This window comes from Dasypus novemcinctus, chromosome 7, assembly GCF_030445035.2.
Source record: "Dasypus novemcinctus isolate mDasNov1 chromosome 7, mDasNov1.1.hap2, whole genome shotgun sequence".
In the NCBI taxonomy this organism is placed as follows: domain Eukaryota; kingdom Metazoa; phylum Chordata; class Mammalia; order Cingulata; family Dasypodidae; genus Dasypus; species Dasypus novemcinctus.
This window is the reverse complement of record NC_080679.1, coordinates 98,928,092-98,934,944: the sequence shown is the minus strand read 5'-3', so window position 1 is coordinate 98,934,944 and position 6,853 is coordinate 98,928,092. Positions and strand designations below refer to the sequence as shown.

Here is a 6,853-nt window from a genome sequence, read left to right as displayed (position 1 = left end):
TCTGTGGAGAACTGTGGTGCAGACATTGAAGCTAGGCTGTGACTCATTATGATGTCCTAAAGGCTGTAGCTCAGGATAATAGCACGTGAGCTTAGGCATGACTAATTCACTTGTAATTTTAAGTAGGTCTGAGTCAAAAAGTTCCTTCTGAAGCTTAATTGCAAGCCACAGAGGCATGGGTAGAGTTTCCCTCCAGTGTTTCAGTTTCCTCTGCTCCTGAGTGTGCCTGCAAAGCAGCCACCTCATGCTCCCTGAGGAACCACTTGGTGAGAGGCTTGATGCCTCCTGCAGCCCTTTCTCCTCAAAATAAGGGAAGGACTGCATGTTTATGTTGGTGGCCCTGTAGAACAGTCAGGAAATACAGCACAGTTCAGCAAATGGTCACAGAACATCCAGTCATCATAAAGTAAAATCAACCCTACTAACATGGTTTCAAAATATCAATGCCAGGTGAAGTTAAGGCTTAAATGTGAACAGGAAAATTTTTGTAAGAAAACAGGAAAATATGACCTCAGGATAGGGAAGGAGTCCTAAACAAGATGAAAGGCACAAATTGTAAAGGAAAATATTGCCAAATTTTACTACATTAAAATGTAAAATGTTTGTGGAACAAAAGGTACCAATAAACAATGTTAGAAGACAAGTCACAGACTGAGGAATGATTATCTGCATAAAACCAACAAAGAATTGCTTTATACCTAGATTATAAAAGCCATCCTATAAATTAGTAAGAAAAGACTAGTAGCACAGTAGGAAAATGGGAAAGGGGTATGAGACAAAGAAGAAGAGAACTCATTGATCAGTAAACAAATGAAAAGAGGCTCAATCCGTCCAATAATCAGGAAAATGCACATGTTAACAGATTTGGCAAATTGTTAAAAGTTCATAATACCAAATGCTGGCATGGATGTGGTGAAATGGAAAGCATCAGCTGATACTGACGGGGAATATAAACTCATAGAGCCCCACTGGGGAATAATTATTTGGCATTATATCTCCTTAGGCTGAAGATGTACCTACTCTTTGGCCCGACAATCCTATTTCTAAATCAGGACTGACTCTCAGACAGTCCCCAGTGTGCTCTGTACAGGTCACATGTATGCTGAGGTATCAGTCCCCACAGCCTTGAGGACGGGTGGAGAAGGAAGGACCTGCAAGCTCTGGTATGGTGTCCTTTGCACATCCAACAAGGTGACTCATCTGTTTACATGAACATGCCATATATGTATATTCATTTTTCTATGCATGAGAAAAGTTGAGCTGCACTGCCCAGAGACTTGCTCCCTTATGTTCATGAGGAGTTATGCATAGGAGTGCTGCCTGCAGCACTGATTATGGTAACAAAACTTAGAAACTAACTGAATGTCCTATCCAGTGTTTTCCAACTAAGAGAGACCTTCCTCCAAGAGGCTTTCTAAAATCATACCTTTTCTATTTCCTCTGTTACTGTCTCACTTTTTTGCTTCATACCTTTTATCAAAAATGACAGTCTATTATATATTTGCTTGTTTTCTGTATATCTCCACCACTAGAATTTAAGTTCCACAAGGATAGGAAACTTTGTCTATTTTATTCATTTCTATATAACCAGAGAATAAAAAAGTATGAAGCACAGGAAATACTCAACTATGTTTTGAATATTGAATGGATGTCCATATTCCAGTTTGTGTATATTTATACAAAAGAATACTATATGACAATTAAAGTTTCTAAATTAGGGTTCTAAGAACCAGCATGGATAACTCTCAAAAACATATTGAGCAAAACAATATATACAGCATAACACTATATAAAAATGGAAAATCTGTAAAATAAGTCTGGATGGATATATATACACCTATACAAAATGTCTATATATACACACGCACACATAGAAATAATATAAAATGTGTACGGCAAAAATACACATCAAATTCAGGAATTACTGGGGTTACTCCTGAGAACACAGCAAGGGAAATGAGAGAAGATAATAATACAGAGGGGGCTTCACCTATATCTGTAAAATTTTATTTCTTTTTTAAACAATTACACAAGTATGGCAGATGTGTAAGGACTTAACAGATATTCAGAGTGGATAAGTGGGTGATTGTTACTTTCCTATATGTTCATAAGATTCTATATTTTTAATGTAAAAACAAAAAACGTATTCAGTTGACAGAGAATTCATTTTATGTCTATATAGGCAAACGTTTGGAAGATCTGGCAAACTTCAGAGTCCCTGGAGATTTTTTTTCTGCCTAGTTTTCAGGCCTCTCTTCTGGAGTATAGATCAAAGGCTTCTTCTCTGTCACCTTATTCTTTTAATTGAATTCATAAACATGTAAGTACCTTTATTAGAGAAATTGTACATATTGGTGAATATGGTCAATAGGCATATCCAAGGGTTCTTTGAAAATTAGAACGAATAATTAGGATTCTGTGCTCTCTTCATAACATTGTGAAGTGTCTTATAATCAAATTCTATTGTCGGAATGAAAGCTTATACAACTTTCAAGAAAAATAGAAGCTATATAGGAATGCCAAATTCTCCCCGCTTTCTGCAAGGGTCTCAATGATTTCCTTCATCACCTCAGCAGGCCTGTCTGAGTGAACTCGAATACATAGGAGATGGTGGAAGATGGTGATTTTCAATGGTCACTTTTCTTCACATAATCTTGACTGATGTCTTCATACATGTGCTTAATTGTTAAGGCTACAGTTACTCATCATAGCCAAACAACCATAGTCGTGGAGTCTGGGAATACAAATTCTGGTTTGCAAAATAGCATCTTCACTTCCAAGTTCTACTATTTTCCTTGTGCGAGAGTAACCTCATCTGTTTCCAACAATCCACTCCCTTGATATTCTTCCATATCTGCAGCTTCTCCTTTCTCTTCTTCATCTTATTCCTTATATAATACTGAGCAATCTTGGGGTTTTATGATTTCCAGTATAATTGCCTTAACTGTTTCCATTATTCCTGTAATATCTGTGATATGGATTTACCCATCCTCTATCACCATCATCTTCAATGACAGCTAACAACTCATCTGAATATTTCATCTGTTCGCACCACTTGCACATTTTGGTTACCAAAAATTGTTTACCTGTTGATAAGTAAGTCTTCACTTTTACTTCTTCCCCTGTAGTCAATTGCTGTGTTGGGCAGTGGTATGACTAAGGGATCCATAACTGCCACCTACTCCTCTGGGGTGACAACATCGGTTTCCTTCAGCCTTGTTCCTGAGGACCAGGGTCAGATAGCCAGGTCCAGTGTCTTTCCTTCCTTCACCGTGACGTGACTCACATTCTGCACCCTGGGACCGGAGCAGCGGCCGACCACGCAACGGGGTGGGAGGGACAGCAAGGACAGGGGCCGGAGGGTCAGAAAATGTCCCCGTCGCTGCAGCCTCTCACCCGCACCCGGCTGCTAACCCCCGAGGGGAAGGGACGCGATGAGAGGGAGGGCCGAGGGCGCCACGCGCGAGCGCAGAGCGCGCCCAGCTGCCAGCGGCGGCCGCGAGGGCGGGGCGGAGAGGGGAACCCGGGGCGAAGCGCGCATGCGCACCGCGCGCACGCGCGCCCTTGCCCTCGAAGGGGCAGTGTCTTCTTCCTCTTCACCGGCCTCGCGCCCCTTCCAGCTTCCCCTTCCTTCTCTCATTCGCTCGCCGTGGCTCCACCGCTGCAGGGCCTCACGTGACCTCTCCTAAGTTTTACTAGAGTGGCAAAGCGAGAAAAGCTTTACCAGCAAAGAACTTGACCTCTGAAAGGTCCCGCCTCCCGCAGCTGTCTTACAGGGCTCAATAATATGGGCTTTGTTTCCCTTCCTGCCCAATCCCCACATCCTGGAAGTTCTACCCAGTTTGCTCTGCGTTCTGGGCGTGCCGGAGCAGGCAGTAGTGGGTGATTGTCATTCACATTGAGCTGCAGCTGCCACTGCTTCTGACTCTGGGAAACGTGCATTTTAGCATCATGTCCCACACTGATGCTAAACAGCCCTTTTCAGGCTTTTAATAGATTCTTGGGGGAGGAGGAAGAGGAGGCTGAGGTTAGCTTTGTTCACTTGTGTGCCTGTCTTAGTCAGATTGGCATCTGGCACCAAGCCTACCATTTAGTCAGATGGAATTGTTTTCTGCTTCACACACACACACAGCAGGAGCTTGAGCCATATGTCTCTATGCCTGCAAGTTACATTGCGTTGGCCCAAATTATCTTTAACCACACGCTGAGGATTAAGCTCAAAATTTACATTCTTTGGTATCTATAACAATGTCAAATGAGGTTTTTTTTTTTCAAGATGGCAGTGGGCTAGAGATGGTAGATGAAACCGCGACAACTTATTCCCGATATCTTTAGTCAAAAGAACAGAGAAATAGAGTGAGGGGACCCATTCAACCAACACAGAGAGGGTTTGGAACCTTTCTGGGGGAACTTCAGTGGACTTTTAAGGTAACTAGAACTCCCCAAAACTCCCCCTTCTCAGACTCTCACAGAGAACTTAGAGTGGAACTCCACCTCTCCTTCCACCCCTACATGGCTCTCCTCCACCCAAAAGCTTCGTCACTATTCTCACTCCCTACAGTAAGCCCAGAATTCTCAGAACTATTAGAGCAGGGGTCAGAAAATGATGGCCTCATGGGCTAAATCCAGCCACCTGCCTGTTTTTGTAAATAGAGTTTTCTTGAAACACAGCAATGTCCATTTCTTTACAAATTGTCTGTGGCCACGTTTGCACCACAATGGCAGAATTGAGTATTGGCAGAGGCCAATATTTTTGCCCCAGAAAACCTAAAATATTTATTAATCCAACCTGTTACTGAAAAAGTGTGCTGACTCACGGATAAAAGAATCCCATGGCTCGATGGCCTGACCAGATTACACATTATGGCTTAAGAACTAGCAGGTCAAAAAGATGCTCATATTCAGTTTAAACTAGATTTATACCAGGTGAGCAGGAAAACTGGGGACCAAAAGTACACATCTCATTGAATTCTTTTCTAAATATTATAAAATCAAAATATTTCTCCATAAAGCTGTTTCTTCCCTTGATAAGAAATTGTTCCCTGCTGCCTCCTCAACTTAAACAATGAAATAAAATCCAGGGCTTTTATTTCTCCATGACTCAACCTCTTTATTCAAGCTGTGGTTGCTCCTCTGGACTTGTTCCAACACCCCTGATAGCCAGGGGACAAGATAACTACATCACCGAAGGAGCCAAGAGTGCCTGGGGAGGCTGACACCGACTTAATTAAATGTCCTTTAGAGGGCATTACTAACAGGCTTCCCCAAGCTTTCAGTCACTTATTTATCACCAGTTAGTGACTACAATTGTCCCTTTTGTCTTAGGAGAAAACGTCTTAGAGTGATGCTGACTAGACATAAAAGGCAAATATTAATAATATACTTTTTTGTGCTTATGCAATTCTATGAGTGCTCAATCCACCTGAATGAGCCAAGCTTCAGGAAAATGTCCATTTCAAATAACTCTCATCCACAGATTACTGTAGCAAATGAGGTTGGTTTCCCAGACCAATTGTAGCTACCAATATTATATACATAATAATGTGTTTGGCAAAGTGAACTAATCCAAGAAAAATCTGCTCTGGGTGTGTGTGTGTATATATATATATACACATACCTGCTTTGTGGTGACAGGTCTGAGATACAGAGCCTGGAAGTCATTAAATTTGGGACAAGTCATTCAATCTCTTTGGGTTTAGTATCTCTGTGAAATGAGGAGTTTGCACCAAATAACAAGGCAACTATCTACCTAGTTTGCGAAACACTTTCTCAAGCATTGTTATCTTATGTTGTTGTCTTGTGATATTAGATAAGGCATGGATCTCCCCCATACCTAAATGCCATTCAAAATGCTTGCACCTGCTTGGCAGTCCTGCAATAGCCTAGAGTTAGCAGGTCCAGGTGTGATTCCTGTTCTCTACCATGCCCTTCTTTATTACAAAGATGTTGCTCAAGCAAAAGGGTATTTTAAGGCTTTGGATTTTCTTTGTTTCCTAATATTGGAGGTTGGTTTTTACTGACCTTTCCCCACTATTTACCTTGTCCTCCTTTTATACTCTTTTCTGTTCTGGGCTTGGTTAATTTGCTATCATGGGCCTAATATTAGAACAAAGCTAAGAAACCCTGGCAAACACCTTCGCGTCTTGAGCCTCGGTACACCAGGCCTAGCTGAACTAGAGGCTGAGTTTTAGAATGACAAAATGGCCAGTGAGACCCTGCAGCATGCGTGAGTCTTAGGTTCTTCCCTCTCCTTCTACTAGCGATGCACAATTAATCTTGTGCAAAGCATTCTGCAGGTCTGAGCATCTCTTTCCCAGGCAGCTGTGTTAATCCTGGTGGAGTCCTTGTGGCAGAAACCTCGGAGCTTGGCCTTCATTTTCAAATTCCTGTGTAGACAAAAATCTACTGTTTTTCTGATTGGGTGGACAGAGGGGTGCAGTTTTGTTGATTACAACCTTTTTTGGGGGGGAGATGCTATATAGTACATGAATTTCCCCCATGTTTAAATCATTGAAGGGATGTGGAGGGGTTAAAACACACTCTGTTGGGGCCATTCCAAGTCATTAGTTTTCTCCAAAACCCAAGTGTAAAGTCAAGCTTGGATTTCCTCTCCTGACATTCTTGGCTGGCTACATTGTACCTCTGTGGGAAGGTACCTGACTGGTTGGTATAAAAGGTTGGGAGTGAAAATGTTCTGAGATAATGATTAAGGAAAGATGTAGGATCTGCCTGCCTAGCAGATGAAAAGTGGAGAAAACAAAAACAATTTCCAACTCTGTTTTTTGCCCAGTAACATTCTAACTAGTCAATCATGCCATCCAATTCCAAACACTTGGGGGTTTTAATGTAATTC

At 41.9% G+C, this 6,853-nt stretch overlaps 1 pseudogene; it reads right to left on the bottom strand.

Moving 5' to 3' along the window:
• Nucleotides 1-1,861: 1,861 nt before the first annotated feature.
• Nucleotides 1,862-5,680, bottom strand: LOC101436560 (ubiquitin-like-conjugating enzyme ATG3 pseudogene; annotated as a pseudogene).
• Nucleotides 5,681-6,853: the final 1,173 nt, after the last annotated feature.